The sequence below is a fragment of the Crassostrea angulata genome, chromosome 9 (assembly GCF_025612915.1).
Source record: "Crassostrea angulata isolate pt1a10 chromosome 9, ASM2561291v2, whole genome shotgun sequence".
In the NCBI taxonomy this organism is placed as follows: Eukaryota; Metazoa; Mollusca; class Bivalvia; order Ostreida; family Ostreidae; genus Magallana; species Magallana angulata.
Genome location: NC_069119.1, coordinates 35,257,205 through 35,275,824, shown reverse-complemented (window position 1 = coordinate 35,275,824; position 18,620 = coordinate 35,257,205).

Below are 18,620 nucleotides of genomic sequence, written 5' to 3'. Positions count from 1 at the left end.
TATTGTTAAGTTGTGCTTTAACACATTTGGATTTTTTTTGTTAAGTCGTTCTTGAAATCAGCAAGGATTTTGTTAATTCGTACTTAAAATCACTCGAATTTTGTTAAGTCGTACCAGGATTAATTCGTTTTTTTTTCATCTTTTTATTAAGATACTCTTGTTATTTGTTTACGAGCTCTGCTTCTTACAGTAACTTCCGGCTTTACTTCCGACATCAACGGAAGTTCCACTCGTTGCTTTGCAACGAGTTTTGCTCTAGTTTAATCTTATTATTAAGTCTCCCGAATGAAATTTGGAGACTTATTGTTTTTGTACGGTTCTTATTACATGTATTATTATTCTTCGTCTTCTTCTTCTTTTTCTTCTTTCCCGCTCTGAACTTGTTTCTCAGAGATGGCTGAACAGAATTGTACAAAACTCTAGGATATAATAGGCCTGCATATCTAGTTGTGCACCCTGGTTTGATTTTACTCATCTGAGTTTAGACAACCAATTTTCGGGGGGGGGGGGGGTAAAAGGGGAGGGGGGGTCTAACATTGGATCTTGTAGGAAGAATCGTAGACTTTATTGTAAATGGTAACTTGAAAACGGACAAAGATAATAATATAGGGTTTTCATAATCATATATTGACTGTTACTGGCAATATATAGGGTTTATTAGATCTGACCCCTGGGGTCATCCCCACCCCCAAAGAATTTGAAATTACCATATATCTAGCAGGGTGCACAACTAGATATGCAGGCCTATTATATCCTAGAGTTTTGTACAATTCTGTTCAGCCATCTCTGAGAAACAAGTTCAGAGCGGGAAAGAAGAAAAAGAAGAAGAAGACGAAGAATAATAATACATGTAATAAGAACCGTACAAAAACAATAAGTCTCCAAATTTCATTCGGGAGACTTAATAATAAGATTAAACTAGAGCAAAACTCGTTGCAAAGCAACGAGTGGAACTTCCGTTGATGTCGGAAGTAAAGCCGGAAGTTACTGTAAGAAGCAGAGCTCGTAAACAAATAACAAGAGTATCTTAATAAAAAGATGAAAAAAAAACGAATTAATCCTGGTACGACTTAACAAAATTCGAGTGATTTTAAGTACGAATTAACAAAATCCTTGCTGATTTCAAGAACGACTTAACAAAAAAAATCCAAATGTGTTAAAGCACAACTTAACAATATTAACGGTACGAGTTAACTTCACTTTGAACATTACACTATTTTTTAAACCAAGGACGCGGATACAAAATTTCCGGAAAAATCAAATTTTGAACCCCGATACCTTTGTGATGCATCGTTTGATTTTCAAACGGATTTCAGTATTAGGTTCAGCTTAAAAAGCTCTACAGAATTCGTATACGTTTTTTATTTGATCAAAAAATTCAAATTTTCCAAAAAAATTTGATTTACGTTTAGTTTCGACCAGAAGTGACAGATTTTCATTTCTAGCCTTATTGCACATGTAAATTGCCATATTCATAACCATAGAAAATTTAAAGACTCTATCTAAAAGCGTTGTTGAGTAATGTCGCGGACAAAATGACTTTTTTTAAAGTTTAAAAATGACGTAACGTCAAAACGGAAGTGACATTGTTTTGGAAACTTTAATATATTTGAGGCATCATAATCCCTGCAAGTTTACTTTAAATTAGTTGAACACTTTTTTAGTTTTGAAGTGACAGATTTTCATTTTCAGCCTAATTAGAGAGGTAAATCGACCAAATCATAACCATTGAAAATTTCAAGCCTCTATCTTAAAGCGCTTTTGAGAAACGTTGGGACAAAATGACTTTTTGAAAATTTAAAAAATAACGTAACGTAAAACGGAAGTGAAGTTTTCAAAGAAACTTGAGCTACATGCTAGATTTCTTGCTTACATCTCTGATTCAGGATTTCATTCACCAAAGCAATATCTATCAAGGTATATCAAATGAAAGACATAACAAATCAGGCTGAAACTAGGTACAAATACATTTTTTGCTGTCCTTAATAAGGTCGGGTACACTATCTTATATTAAAAGCAATTTCAATGTGATTTTTTTTTACGTCAAACAGGCTCTCCAGTCCATTGAATGAATCACAAAGCATCATGGTCTACAGCGTGTTTACTTTTCAACATATACACGTGGTTTGTGGCTGTTTCATACACAATATTTAAATCGTACAACTTGATCTTTACTTTAGAAGGTAAAAAGGGAAATGTTATGTATCGTAGACTTTTTTCCATGCTCACATTGAAAAATACTGTTGTTTTAATTTATCAATTTTTGCTTAAATAATTGATAAGTATCAATAGACTGGCATACAAACGCGCACAAATGCAAGCAAATTTTGATAAGAAAAATTGCATATTTGTTTATTGATGACAATTGGTAATTGTAGATTTTTAACATACGCAAATTGCCACGATAGTGGAAATGCACAAATATACAAATATAGAAGTACAAGTAATGGATCATGTAGTATTTTGTACATTAAACATTCTGATGAGTGTCCTTGAAGACAATTTCACAATTCTTCTAATGTTGTCCTAAACCTGGGGTATAACGTGAAGAACGTGCTCACTGCTTCTAATATAAAAGGACGTACCTCTCTTTTGAATTTTGCCAATGGGATATTCAAATAGGTTGATATAAGGCCTCATAGGCAATATTTTTCAAATGTTAGCATAGAAATGAAAGGTCAGACATAATTTTTTATATTTATTTCATTCATTCCGAAAAAAAATTAAAAATGAGTTTCCAAAGAACAATTCAAAATGGTATATATTTTCAATACGCTTTGTATTGACCGAAACTTGTAGTAGCCCACAATGCCTTTCAACTCATTCACTTGATTGGTTTGTCAATAAAAGTAAACTGTGAGATAGCTAATTTTGTATCCAAATTTATGCCGACGTCACAAAATCTAGTGGTCTTGACCTGTTAATGTATGGATGACGTTCCTGTGTGTTTATGGTTATGGTTATGTTATTGTGATGCTTAAGGTATTTCACTCCTCACGTTTTGATTTCATCGCACATGTGATTATTATATTTTAAATGAATATGATTTTTATTTATTTGATCATCAAAGAAAGATCGCCATTTCATTATTACAAAACATTCATAAAGAAAATCATTTCAATTTAAGAAACAAACAAGTTATGGGGAAACTATTTTTTTGTGCGGAAGGTTTTTAAAAAGAAAATGACAGAGACAAGCAATTTTTTTAATTTCCGATATACTTTTCTTTATTCTTTACTTATCATTCACTTTCTTTTTTACACATTTGATAAGTTTGTGACATGTTCTAAAGGTTCTGTGTGTCATGTGCAAAATTAAATTTCGAGAGAGTGATACACGTTTAGTATGAAATAACAACTATATAGAAAATGTCTGAATTTTTACCTTTGAAGCCATATATCTAAAATTTGACATCACTGATCCCCATGTTTTTATTATGTCCAAACGTCACTGAATAAATATTTAGGCAAATTGGATTAATCTTATGAAGTTCTTGATATTTAAAATGTTTTATTTCAAATCAAATAGTAACTATTATAAAAATTGTCTATTTTAATTGCAATAAGATCACCCAGAAATTTATGTAGATTCGTACAATTTTTTTCGTAATCCCTATATTCATTGTGGCCATTGTGCATAATTAAAAACAATATTTGAAGAACTTATAGTTTCCTCAATCAAAAATAATGACAACAAATCCTAATAAGGATGAAATATCATTTTATGTGCTAAAAGGTCAAATTAAATTGGCCATAACTCAGAGGGAACATCATTGATCTCACTTTATCTTTGTATTTTTTTAAGCACGTTTGTCTACAGATTTCTATGATATACTTCTCAAGAATTCTTGATACAATAACACTGGGGAGTGGGATACCTTAATCATAAACTGTTGTAGATCTTGCGATCACAACATATAATTCAGATGTTGACTTGATCACGTTTAAAATACGTTGGATATATTGCCGGGATCCACAATATTATGCAGACATTTTGAACTCTGTATAAACAACAGACGTGTTTTTTATATACACGCTATTTATACATGTATAAGCAGGGTACACTACAGCCAACGCGGATCCCGTATTTTCCCGCGACACCGTGATGGTGTTTTAATCCTTTCCGCGATACACCGTCGCGGTATTGTCATCGCGGTGATCGCGGGGCCACGATTTTACCGCGATGGTGTAAGACACCGTAACACGCGTGTTATCTGTATCAGGGATTAAACCAAGAAGGAGAATACAAGCGCTGTTTTAATTATTGTTAGAATTTAGATATAAATTTCATTAGAAGAAAAATTCATTATTTTCTTTGAATTGTTTTTAACAAAAACTTCTAGAAAACTATTGCTACATGTATTTTGTAAATGTTGTTCAAGAGTCCCAAACATAGCAATTTATTACGCAAATCATGCAAGTGTACTTGAAAATCAGTAATATTTTATTTTAAAGTATTATTTTTTGCCATATTATGAGTTGAAAATATGCCACATTTTTAAAGAAGACAAATATTGCGCGATGTACTATTATAAAGTCGCTACCGTAGGCATCAACTCAACTTGACGAATGTATGTTTTCCCCTTAATCTGACTCTGATTTAACTCATTAAATATTTTCCGGCCTCTCTATCTCTCGTTTTAAATAAATCAGATTATATGTTCATTTAGGACGATCGGTGCTAATTATAGTCTAGGCAACGGTATGGTCCATCATGGAACAATTATCACCTTGCAGGACAAGTGTCACCTGAAGAAAATCCCGTTACACGGGTCCTGCGTCTAATGCCTTGAGCCATTTAAAATTGACAAAGTAGGTGTTAGAATTAGGTAACGCTTGCATATTTCGGCCACTTCAGAGTATCGAGAGTAAAAGAACAACAGATATGAATAACGGGACAGCAGTTTGACTTCGAGGGATCAAGGGTTTTGAGAGACCAAGAGAGTCGATAATCTACTTGGTAATATTGGGGGTGGAGGATATGGACCGGAGACTCAATTAGAGCGAAACAATTCATAATTCAGACAGGTACATTGACAATCAGTCATCCCTATGTTTAAGGGTGTGTAACTATTACATAACACTTCCTGACCATCGCAGCACCCGTACTCTGACCACGTGCCGTGAAGAATTTTATTGAATGCTGAGAGTCTCTCTCCCCCCCCCCCCTCTCTCTCTCATTTCAAATAACTAATATTTTATGTGAACTGCTAAAGTAGAACATGTAGCCGTAACGGTATTCTGATTGAAATGCACATAATAGCACATGTTTCACTAACGGGCGTTTTCAGAAATATCATACCAGGGACGTATATATAAAAGTCCCTGATCATACGCGCCTTCTAACTTTACTGCATGAAAATAGAATAAAGCCTGATTCAGACAGGTATATAGAAAATCACAAGTACGACACAATTAATAGAAAAGCTATCCCTGTGTTTACGGGTGTGTATAACTATTACATAACACTTTCTGTCTGTGACAGCACCCGTGCTCTGACCACGTGCCATGAGAAATCTTATCGAATGTTGAGACAACTCTCTCTCTCTCTCTCTCTCTCTCTCTCTCTCTCTCTCTCTCTCTCTCTCCTCAAAAACAAAATATATAAAATTCTAAGAAAATTGAAAACTTTCTTAATTTTAACAAGGCTAGAGGAATAAATAATATACCACATATCGCGTAAAGATTGTTTTTTTACTAATGCACAAAACACACATCTTTGTTCATATGATTCCCATAATGATTCAAAACTTATATATAATTACTTTCATTCAAACAATCACATATTTACTTTTTTAAAAAGTACAAATACTAGATGTGTATATAAAATTTACTTTAGCTGTGTTCTCAATTACTCTCTCCATTCCTGATTAACCCTGATTATAGTCTGTTCGTTAATTGTATTTCAATCGAGTATAAAGTATATCATTAACGGGTAATTTTATGGATGTATTTTGTAAATACTGTGTTATGAATACGCAGAATAATTGTCTTAAATTCAAATTGAAAAACTAATTTTCATTTGTTTGAAATTAAATCATTATATCAAGAAAATTTTGCTGTTTGAAAGAACAGACTATATAGTTCTATTTAGCGAACCCCAAGTCACACTAATTGCTGCAAGTCACCCACGCTGACGGCAACCACCGAAATTCTATATACACATACTGTATACGTAATGTTACGCAATTCACCTTCCTCTGTTGGTCAACTGACACTGCGAAATTTTAACATGTGATGGATACCCCAGAATAAATGATCATTCATATTTTTAAATCCCCGGTTTTGAACAAACATAAATTTTGGGCGACCCACTGAACATCATACTTTTGCTAGATCGGATAGGAAAGTCAATTTTTAAATACACACGATTTTAACATTAGCATTTTCGTAAACTGATTGGACCTATTTTTATTTTAAAACGTTTGATAAACAAGTTATACAACTTATATTAATATCTTTTGTTGGCACGGGTGTTAGCGCGAGGGGGTCATCGATGTGGGAGAAAGCCGGAGTGCTCAGAGAAAACCCACGTGTCCAAGTGGGCAACCAGCATATCTATTCAACTAATGTCGATCATGGGGATAGAACTCGGATCGCAGCGGTGATGAGCGAGTGCTCTTTAAAACATTTTATATATCTACATGTATTTTGTTATTCATTAAACGAATTCTTTAAATGTATTTAAGAGAAATGACCAAGTGTAAGGTATGTTTTAAAGGTAAAATTTAAATATGAAAGATTGTAAATGAAACGCTAATTAGTATTACTTTCTCGAGGCGAAATAAGATATTTTGGTGAAGTGTTTATTACCGGGTATATAATTATCAATCAAATTCATTGATAACCAAGAATTGTCAGCGATGAATGTGCCAAGATTAATTTATATGTAACGCCATAGAGTATACAAAATAGTGTACAAAATTCTGTATTAGCATAATTACACCTTCCTTTTATTTCTCCCACTTTTTATTAAATAATAATAAATTGTAACAACCAACTCCTTTTATAAAATAAAGGAATATGAATTAATATTCATTAATTCTCTCAATCATATTTCCCGTATGAGAAGAAATGGGGGGAGGTAACTCGCGTTAAAAAACAAGAATAGTTTTCACCTGGGTCTGGTTTCACAGTACCGTGACGGTGTGGCCAAGGTGAGAAGCTGTACCGCGAGGATGCGCGGTTTTACCTGAGTTACCTGTGCTAAACCGCGATCAATTTCACACCACGAGGACTCGCGGTAAATACGCAAACCGCGTTGGCCGTAGTGTATACCTATCTGTGCAAAATGATTCTGATATGATTTTATTATTCCACAAAAGAAATGTCCGTTATTACTTTTTAATAAGTGTAGTTCCATATCATTTAGTGAATATAGACTATGATTTTTCAATCCAGTTGTAAGTTATGCACATGCCTGTTTTTCCGATATTAAAATATTTTTTTTTTTAATAATCACATGCTTTCGAAGAAAAAAATCAAAAGTACTAACAATACAACGTATATTCGGACGAAAGATTTTACAGAGAATATGACAAAAAGCTTGGAAAACATGAACTGTTTTCATTAAAATTTGTTATATACAAAATATACAGAATTTGCTAAACATTATGCATAACTTGTTCTTCGATTGTGTAACACCCATTGTTATAATGTTTTTAATAATAAATATTGTTCATTTTTTTTCGCTAAATCTTATTGGACAGTCTCTGCATTGAATTTGGTATTTAGCAAGATATGTTGTACAAATACTTCTTATTTATTTGGATAATCTACAGCATTGACTTTTTCTATAATATTGGTTATAAAACCGCTGTTTTACAGAGTCCATAAAATGTATTACATAAAATCAAAACCGCATTTTTAGGGCATATTAATTTATAGACGGTGTTTTTTCAAAGCGTCTTTGTTTGAATTGGTTGTACTACCTTTGAATAATAACAAATAGTGATTACTAGTATATAAACAGTCACGAAACTTGAGCTTAATATTGGTGTACTGACTACCATCAATGAAGAGGCAACTTGTTGCTAATGCACATCTTTATTCAGTCAATGAAAACCTAGTATGATGATATATGACATTGACATGATGACGTGACTTGATGGGACAACACGTGATGTGACTAGATGTGATTAACTGGAAAAACAAAGAAAAAATACTTAAGTTTTGATGCTATGAAAAAACAAACAAAACACACGCAACATATGACAAATATCACTCTAGTAAATATATATGCCCCGTGTACTTGTAAAGAGTATTTTCACTTATGCTCTAGTAAATAAGCAAATATAACGAAACTCGTACAACTAGCAAATTACACAATTCAAAATGAATGACTATATATGTACGCCTATGGTAATGCGCACAAAACATCGCATGCAAACAATGAAACCTTAAATTCCGATATATCATACAATAGAAACATGCTACGATGATACTTTAGCTTAAAATTTATATACACATTCTAGATATATCCCTCGTGCCAACATTCTAACATGTTACTAAAAATACATCTTCACAGTTGAACACTTATACCTATCGTTTATATACAACTTTTTGCACAAAACAATACACAAGCAGATTCATGTAAAACTTACCAACTTAGAAGTGTTATTTCGTAGAAACAAACATAGTAAACACGGTAAATCTAAATGGTATTCAGCCCAGGGACTAGGAGAAATCTAAACTGCTCGTGTCCCGCGAAAAATCTTAATAACAAAACAGAATCCAGAAATCCGGAATATTCTAAACTTCAAAATCAATCATGAAAAATGTGTATAATGTTAAATTGGCTATAACAATTGCCTTGACAAAAAGTGAAAATTGTCCAGATTTGACATGAATCTTAAGGATATGGTACAAGTTTGTAAAATCGTGTTTTAAATAAAGTATTCCACTGAAATCATGCCAACTCATACCAGTATGGATTTTCAAAGAAATAGAAATACACCCTCATGATAACTGTAAAAGGTAGAAAATCTTTTTGTGTGCGCTTCAATTGAATCAGAGATATAGACATGGTCTAAAGTTGTTCCACCCTCTGTTGTGAAAAAATTCACTATCTGCTTAAATCCGTTTTACTCCATTAAAGTTTGTATAGGGCCAGATAACTTTTTATCTTCGTTGAAATCTCCTACGAAAATGCATGTTTCGCATTGTAATCTTACGGTGTCTATTAAAGATTTCAGAGATTGCAAAAATATGGTAACGTTCAATGTAGGTGGCCGATAAATATTCACTATGGCTATGGTTTTTTTTTCACCAACTTGACAGCAATGCCTTCAATGTTTTCGATTGAATGATGAATAATCTGACTCTCATTGTTTTCTTTGATATACAAAGCGACCCCACCTCCTTTTGAATTGCGTAATGGCCTCGTGTGTTCATCGTTGTTGCTATAGGCTTCTATTCTTGCAAGATGGCGAAATTGAAACCCATCTAAATGTAGATGAGCAGTTTCCGATCAGATCTTAACCATGTTTCAGTTAAACAAACAACGTCTGCATTTGTGAATCTCCTGTCACATTTCATGTGGCAAAAGTTTTTATTCAGGCTTTGAATGTTATGAAGTACAACTATGGTGCTGTTGGAGTGAACTTCAAATGGTCTGTCAAGTTCTGGTTTTTGCATGTCTTTCATGGCTGATTTCACATCTGGATCAGCGTACAACTTTTTGGCTAACTTTGTTTTTTTTTTTTTGTTTCTATGAATAATCCATCTTTTGAAGTTACTCTCGTTAATGCAACATAGGCTTGGCCAGGAGCAAATGTTTTGTCAAGGTTGACAACAACTTTTTCTACAGTCATCCCATGAACCTTGTGAGCTGTACAGGCCCATGATAGCTTTAATGGAAACTGCTGTCTAACAATAGCATTTGATTTCCTTACAAGAATTTCTTCTTGAATTCTTTCAATCAATACCATGTTTCCATTTTTAGTTCGCTTTCCAGTTTTTATACCGACGTTTTGACTGTCAAATATAACAGCTATAGCTGTAACATTTGTTTTTTCTGCTTCTCCGTATTCAAAGTGCGAAATGTATCCCATAACTCCATTGACTAAACCATCTTTGACATCGCAATTTCTCGTCAACATGACACGAGCATTAACTGCGAAGAGTAACGAGCTTGATAAACTGTCAGTTTTGGTTTGGCACGGTTTATCTCTAAGGCAGAGTTTTCCTGAGGTTTTATCTTTTTGATAATCTTTTGCATCAATCTGTTTGAAATCTTTGCATTTCTTTTCTAGCATATTCAAATTGAAATTGTTTACCTCATCGTTAGTGGAGTATACGTGAAGAACATCTTCCGGACCATCTCTGATACAATCATTCACTGTGTCAAGTGTTTCATTTGCTAAGGGCTCTTCTTAGGTTCTTGTACGCAGCAAATTCAAAGCTCTTGCAAATGGAACATCATTGCGTTGACGCATAATTTCAGTCAATTCAACTTCGTGATATAAATCTTGCCAATGGTCAATTGGATATTATGCATTGTCTTTATATAGTCTCTCATCTTTTCTTTGTTTTACTGGAGTTGGAAGAAATCACCGACTGCAAGCACACTAACGCCTCCAAATGGGTCTTTGCATTTTTTGATTTGCACTAGTCTTTCATGGATGTAGTATAAAAGTCTTTTGTACACCATCGATACTTCATCTATTACAAGAATTTGCAAGTCTGAGAGCTTCGATCTGATTTCACTTAAAGTTTGTTCTTTTAATGGTTCGTATGGCAGTGGCAAGAACTTTGTCAAAGAAAAAACACTGTGGATTGTACTGCCACCAATGTTAAATGCAGCTGTGCCGGTAAAGGCTGTCAGCAACACTGATAAAGCCTCTGGTGATGACAATCTTTTAGAGAAAAGGCGTGATGCTTCGAAATTGATAGCTTTCACAATTTGGCTTTTTCCTGTCCCTGCACCTCCTGTTAGGAATAAATGAAACGGAGCTGGGTTTTCATTTATTATTTTTCTGACACACCAGTCTCGCACAATGTAGAACACGTTTTGTTGGATTTGATTCAAGTTTTGTACAATATTCAACATTTCTTCATTAGAGACGCAAAGTTGTTGTACTTGATACAACACATCAGCTTTGTTGAAATCCCTGTCAATATCTGGTATATTTTCTACAAGATCTTCGGGGGTTTTCTGTGTTGACTTCATCATGGCACATTCATCTCTATTTTTTTCTGTCTCGGGGCATAGATTTGCCCATGCATCTTCCGGTTCTCCTATGTTTTCATACAACTCTTGAGCTTCATCTATAATATTTTCATTCTGAGCAAAGCGAGCATGATTTGTTTCCACAATTATTTTTACTGCTTTTACCGATCTCGAGCCATGTAACTTCACAAATCCTTTTTCATAAAATGTTTCGTACAAATCAAAAGGTTCCGGTTTTAATTGTGTTTCATGCCGATAGGGAAGAAACAGCTGTAGTCGAGATTGATAAAATTTCTCAGATGTTTTTTCAGCGCTAAATCTTGGATACCTAACAACTGCTTGTTTTGTTCTCGTTCTCTTTTGAACATATCCCTTAGAATTTTGAAGTTCAAAGACGTTTTCATTAACTCCTTTTGGAACTTGGGATTTGGCAAGGACGCGATAATCAGAGCAGAACTCGGCTAGACACATGTTGTTAAATATCTTGTTGTCTGGTCGGTTTTCGTACCTTTCGACAATGTTTGTCATGAAAATTTCGTCATCCTCGTCATTTTCGTCGTGTAAATCATTGTTAGCATCCTTTTGTTTTCGCTTCATTTGTGAAAGGGGTTTTGTCATACGAGTAGGGTTTTCTCCAACTGGTATGAATATTACTTTCCTTGAAGCTTCTTTCATTCTTAGATTGCAAACTCTGTAGACGGCTTCCTGCGCAGTAACTTCTCTGTGCGTCAAATATGCAGATCCTATTTTTTTTCAATGTTTGTTTGGCATCCAGATTTCCTTCTTGGGCTTCAACGTTTGTTTGTTTCAATAACATTCCCATTTCCCTTTCAGATTTAGAGATGTACGAGACGATGTATACAATGCAACTAAAAGGATCCAAAACATATTGTATATCCATATTTGCATCCCAACATTTAAGAAGACATGGGTTGTACTGATTTGTCCACAATTCATTTGGCTGCCTTTTGAGGACAACTGTCAATTTTGTTGACAAAACATTCATAGCATTTTGGTATATGTCTTGATTCAGAGAAAGATCCTGGAAAATATCTTCTGTTGTCTCATATCCATCACAATCACTTTGAATCTTATTCCAAACACTCAATAAAATTTCTTTTGCTTGAGACTTGGTAAGATTTGAAGTAGAATTACTTTGGTGCACATCTTGAATTTCGGCAGTTTCATCTTCATCGTCGTCATCATGCTTTTCTGTTATAAATGTACGCTGTGATGGAGGTCTCGGGAAGTTAAATCTACATTCTTTTCCATATTTCTTGCACGACTTTGAGTGCTTCTTATTGTGTTGTTGAACATCCAGTACAATTTTTCTTAGTTCAGAATCTTCATTTTCAGTTGGCACAGCACATGTCACGTATCTGTCGATAAATTCAGCCACAGCTTCCTTATCATCAACATCTATTTTTGGTGCGTTTTCCACCCAAAATAAACAATGCATGTGTGGCAAACCTCTTTGTTGAAATTCAACCCTTTGAAAGAAATCGGCTATCGGTGAATGAATAACATCCCGCTGAAAGATACGAAAGATAGGAAATCTATGTTCAAACATTCTTGCCACTGTAACGGGATTGCTCCGCAATATTTCATTTTTTTCTGTCCAGTCTAACAAATCTGGATTTCTTTCATCATTGAGTTGTTTGAGTAAAGAACTGATAGCATCATTCCATCTATATTCTGCTGAAGAGAACGAGCAAAACCATGTTGGAATTCCAAGCTGTCTTAGCATAGCAAATAGATCTTTCTGAGTTGCTGACCAGTATGCTGGTGGACCTCTTATCGGTTGCATAAATCTAATTGCTTCATCGTTCCTCAACAGTTTTGACAGAGTTTCTGGATTTCTTAGCATATCTGAATTGATAACGCACCCTTTTTCATTTTTGGTGACCGTCTTCCGAACAGAAATCTGCGTTTTTTCAATTACTTGACTTAGTTCTGACATATACTGACTAAAGAAGATGTAGTTTGTATCTTTTGCAAATCTATTATCTGCATTCATAAGCCTGTTATTGAAATATCGAGCAAGTGTCAATCTTTTATCTCTTTGTTGATCAAATGCGAATTGTCCTGAAGGAAAATGGCAAGGAAATGTCTTTGCTTCGTTTCCTTGTTCTTGAAGCATCCGTACTGGATTATTTCCTTCTGCAGGGGCAATATTGAAGACATCATCGAAATAATGGTCCAAAACTTCTTGTGCAATATCTACAGGTTGTAGACAGCTGTCTACAGCTATTTGTATCTGTTCGGAATCTTCATTCTTTGTTTCTTCTTCAACTTGTTCAGTATCTTCATTTGATGTTTGAATTTCATCACGTTCACTATTTTCATTTGATGTTTGAATTTCATCTTGTTCAGAATCTTTTACATTTTCATTACTCTCAATGTCTCTTTTGATAGAGATTCCAGCATACCATTTGTTGTTTTGTTTTAAGTAGTCAAGTGCAGTGAGAACATGGGTTGGGTTTATGAATTGATATTCATAATAACTTTTGTAGCTCAGTTTCCTCTTTAATTTTACTCGAGGCAAAAGGTTTTCATCCTCTTTAAGAGGTAAAAATGTTGTTTTTTTCAAAACAGATGGTACACAAACAACAGGACCATGAATATTCTTCTGCCCACCCTTTGGAAGAGCCATGACTTTCATGAAAGGTATATGTAAGGAAATCAAATGCTGTTCCAAATTGTTTAAGCGAGAAAGTTCCTCAGGGACTGGCTCAAGAAACATGTTATTAGCGGATGCTTCGGGAGGGATTTCACCACTCATTATCTTTCGGTGACATGTATAACATATCCACAGTGATGAGTTTGCACAATTTTCTGAGCACGGCGTTTAACATTGATGCAACAACGTATCTTTGATACAAGCACTAGCCACTTCTCTCGATTTTTCACTCTTGGAATACACGTCTCTATTGCGCATTTGTACTTGATTTTGAAACAACAATCGATGACAACAACTGCATGCAAAATCTGGACCCCGAGCAGTATTTTTTTTAACAGATTTATAACTTCTTTAAAGTTTTCAAGTGCGATTTTTTTGTTCAACCTACTTTGCTTGGACTTTTGTATCTTCTTTTTCTGAACACCGGGACTAGAGTGGTAATAACGTTTGCTGTTTTCTAGGGACTTCGAGCTGAAAGTTTCATCCGTTTCGTATTTCAATGAACTACTGCAAAGGAGTTTTTCTCTGAATTTTTCATCGCATCTATATTTCTGAATACTCGCTTTTTTAACCCTCTCTTTATGAGCATCATCCAAACGATACTTATTGATACTTCTTTGATTCACATTTTCTTTGTGTTTTTCATTCAATTCATACTTTTTTGAGCTTCTCATTTTCATTTGTTGTCTATGTTTATCATCGGTATTGTATTTCTGAGTACTTCTTGTTTTGACGTTTTGTCTATGTTCGTCATCAGTTTTGTACTTCAGCCTACTTTTTGTTTTGACTTTCAGTCGATGTACGTCATTGGTTTTGTATTTTAATGTACTTTTTCTTTTGACATTCTGTCTATGAACATTGTCAATTTTGTACTTTTGCTTGCTTTTCTCCACACAGGTCGATCTATATACACTATCTTTCTTGTACTTTAAAACCGCCTTTTGCTTAATTTTCTCTCTGTATGTCGGATCAGTTCGATACTTAGAGTTTGCTTTGTTCAATACCTTTTTCCTGTGATCAGGGTCATTGTATTGTGCTCGACTTTTGTTCTTACTCATGAGCCTAGCTTTGTCCAGAAATGTCTGATCATTCTGATATTTTGTTTTATTGCTTTCTTTTAATGAGATTCTGAATTTTTCATTCTCTTTGTACTTCTGTGAGGCTTTCCAAAGCTTTTGATTTTTGAAGTCTAAATTTTCGTTGTACTTTTTTCGATACATTTCCCTTTTGTATTGATTTTTTTCATTTCCTTTGTCAATTCTTGATTTTCGACAACAACTTTTATCTACGTACATGGAGTCAAGTTTGCTTTCGCTTATAACATCAACCGATAACTCACCAACATCAAGGACAACTTCATAATGGTTTTGATTTCGGTGGTTTAAATATAAACCATTCCGTTTTGTTCTGAGAGGTGCACAGATATTTTGTCCTGAGAACTTGAGCCAATTGTCATTTGAAAATGTGAAAATATCGACCGATAGCATATGAGCTAATGCAAAAATTTCGATTTCCGTTGCCCAATTCCCTTCTTTCTCCATTGAAGACACGTGGTTTTTGACTGATACTTCATTAGATCTCAAAAATGATTGAAATTTGTTTTCATTCTTTAGAATGTGATTGCATATTGCGCTGCGAACAACATGATGGTGATTTTCTGTACTCGTTAGACAATATGAAACTGCTCTGAAAAAACAGTTTCCATCTCCAGTGATAGGTATGGTTAAATTAGGGATTCCTAATTCTTTATTTGGCGTTTCAACTGAGTTAACTTCTATCTGAGCATACTGTATTCCTAGCTCAATGCAAAACTCTTCCTTTAAAGCATTTGATAGGGGACAAAATCGGAATCAGTTTTCTTCATTACGAATAAATACAATTGCATCATCATCATCATCATCACCATCGCAATTTGTTGAATTCTCACATTCATTTTCTTAACTTCGTTCTGTAAAAGTACAACACACTTTCCTTTCTTCTTCCAACTTTTTTGCATGGCATATTGCACCCGTTATATTGCATTCAACAATGCCCGAAAACCCCATGGAAATGGCAAGCTTCTGAATATGTTCTAATAATTGCTCTACATTTTGGAACAAAAGTCTTGTACTTTTCCCACTACAACTAATCAAGCCTTGTGGTTATCTTGAATGGGAGTCAAATGTAAAATAAAATCCATTCGTTTTTTTCAATAAGAAATGAATGTCCCCCAAAGCACACAAAACACCCATTTGATTCTAGCAAAGCAATTTGTAACGCCTCATATAGATGGTATGCATTGAAGTCAGCATAGCATGGTTCATGATACGACAAATTTATAATACTTGCTAACGTTGAATTTGGTGTGAATTCAAATGCCCTGTTGAAACACTCAAAGTACTGGGGTAATTCATCTACCAATAAATATCTACTATGCATCGAAGAACTTCTCTGCAAAAATGTGTACAACTCATCACCTGTTGCTAGTATCTTGTTCATATCCTGTGTAGTCCAAAGTTTGCTGCTTTTAAATTGTTCAAAAGCTAGACCAGCTAAACTGTTTGCAACACATTGAGTACCTGCATTGTCACCAAACATGGGATATACCTGATGGAATGAACCTTGAACTGATTTATGAAAATTTGTGTCATTTACATTACAGTCAGTTCCATGCATTTGAGTACATTCACTATCTTGGACAAAGTATCTCTGATGATTGTCAACATTCTCATATACAGTTTCATGTGCATGTCTGATAACGTTTTCATTCATGTAACTATTTTCAGCTATGTCAATCTCATTCTCATTCAAAATTTCATCTGCATGTTTTACTTCCTTTTTTCCATGTCAAAAGACAAGTTTACATTGACCAAGTCAGTACTATTTTTACGTTCAGAAGCCGTTTTTAATACTGTCTTTATTTCCTCATCTTTTGATACACTGCTGGACCCTCTTAGCATGGAGGAGCCCAGCTGCGCCTGACCTGCTGGGCAAGGCTTAAAGCCTTCATCACGCAGCACAGTTAAGGCTGTCAATAAACTCCGTTCAGACAAAAAGTACGGGAAATGTGCATTATGACATCACAGTATATTACAAACCTCGAAAGTACTTATTAATCTATTTATTAGTAAAATTAACTTATACTAATCTTTTCATTAAAAAACAACAAATGCTATTACTTACAATTTTGATGTCCGTTATATCGTAAACACTGAAAAATAAGCGAGATGTCGTTCTCGCTGTACTACAAAATATGACGTCATATGCCTCAAAATGACGCATTAAGTTAAATCATTGAAGGCTATCGTGCAGTTTTATAGCGAAGAAAAATAAATGTCATGCATTAACGGAAAAGTATAAATGAATATTTTGTTTAGAATTATTATTAGTAGAATGCTACCTATATAGTCTTATTTTCATTTTGTTAAAAGTATGCATCGTATAAAGAAGCCACCTCGGTTTTGTATAAAATATCGTATAACTAAAATCTATGTACCTAAATAAATCACTTAATTGCAAGGGCATACACTTACCTGATCCCGACAAACTTTTACATTTGAATTTGAAATATGCTATGTAACTTAAAAACTTCTACGATCCTTGTAAAATCTTACAAATTAATTATTTTTTAATGAAATTAACCCTGTGACCTTCAAAATTATTCAACATATGCATTATAAATTACGGTTTCTACAAACAAATATTCTTATCTTAAAAAGTTCGCACCGTTTTTCAAAATCTACGATATAACATCAAGTTATTTCATAATTCAGTTGTGAATTTTGACATGATTATGCCCTTGCAATATTGAATTTTTTAAATGACCTCAAAACCACAAATACATCTGCGTGTACCATGCGACTGCCATTTCACGTGACCACTATGAACATAAAATATTGTACTATTATATATATATTTTAGAAATATATTGCATTTGAGTGACTGTTATTGATTTTAAAAAGGACATGCCAGTTTAACTAAAGTATACGTGTTTTCATCACAAAAATTTGCCCATATTTTTATTGACCGCCTTAACTGTACTGCGCATGCCCAGGTACCCTCGTTGGAGTACAAACCCACGCTGGGGAGTCAGTGGACGGTGCCTTTGTCACGTTTTTGACAAACAGAGGAGATGGCAACCTCAGGGCAGGTGGATGCATTTTCACGCGAGGCGAGGCCTGCATCTTGGCCAGGGGTTTTTCCTCTTTAGGTGGAAACCCCATCAAACCAAACCCTGGAAGATTACCAGGGGGAGCTGACACAGCTCCTTCCATTGACCCGCAAGGAACAACAGACTCTGTGGTCTCATTTGGTGGTGTGACGGAAGATGAGCAAGCCTTCTGTTGTCTTTTCAGTCTCTTTCTCAACTTGTCTTTCTGGCGACTAAGCTTATCATCAATCCTTGCTCTCTTTGGCATCTAAAATTATATAAAAAAAAAAAGATTCACAATTTATATTGTTGTCTCCCCTTTTGAAGTGATTGGAAAATGGGACAAATTTAATTAAAGCTGGAGCAATTACCATACGAAAATATTTCAACATTTGGGATTGCTATTTGTTTGATATTGAAATACAGTTAAACCTCGTTATTTTGAACTAGATGTGACTGGTTAAAATCTTCGAGATATCTGAGTAATCGAGATATTAAGGGTAAAATACTTTAAGTTTAAGTGTTTGGGACTAAAAAACCACTTCGAAATATCCATTGTATTCGAGATATCGGTGTTCGAGATACCAAAGTTCGACTTAATGCCTTGTAGATAATGTCCACAGGTTTTTGCATTTTTCTTCT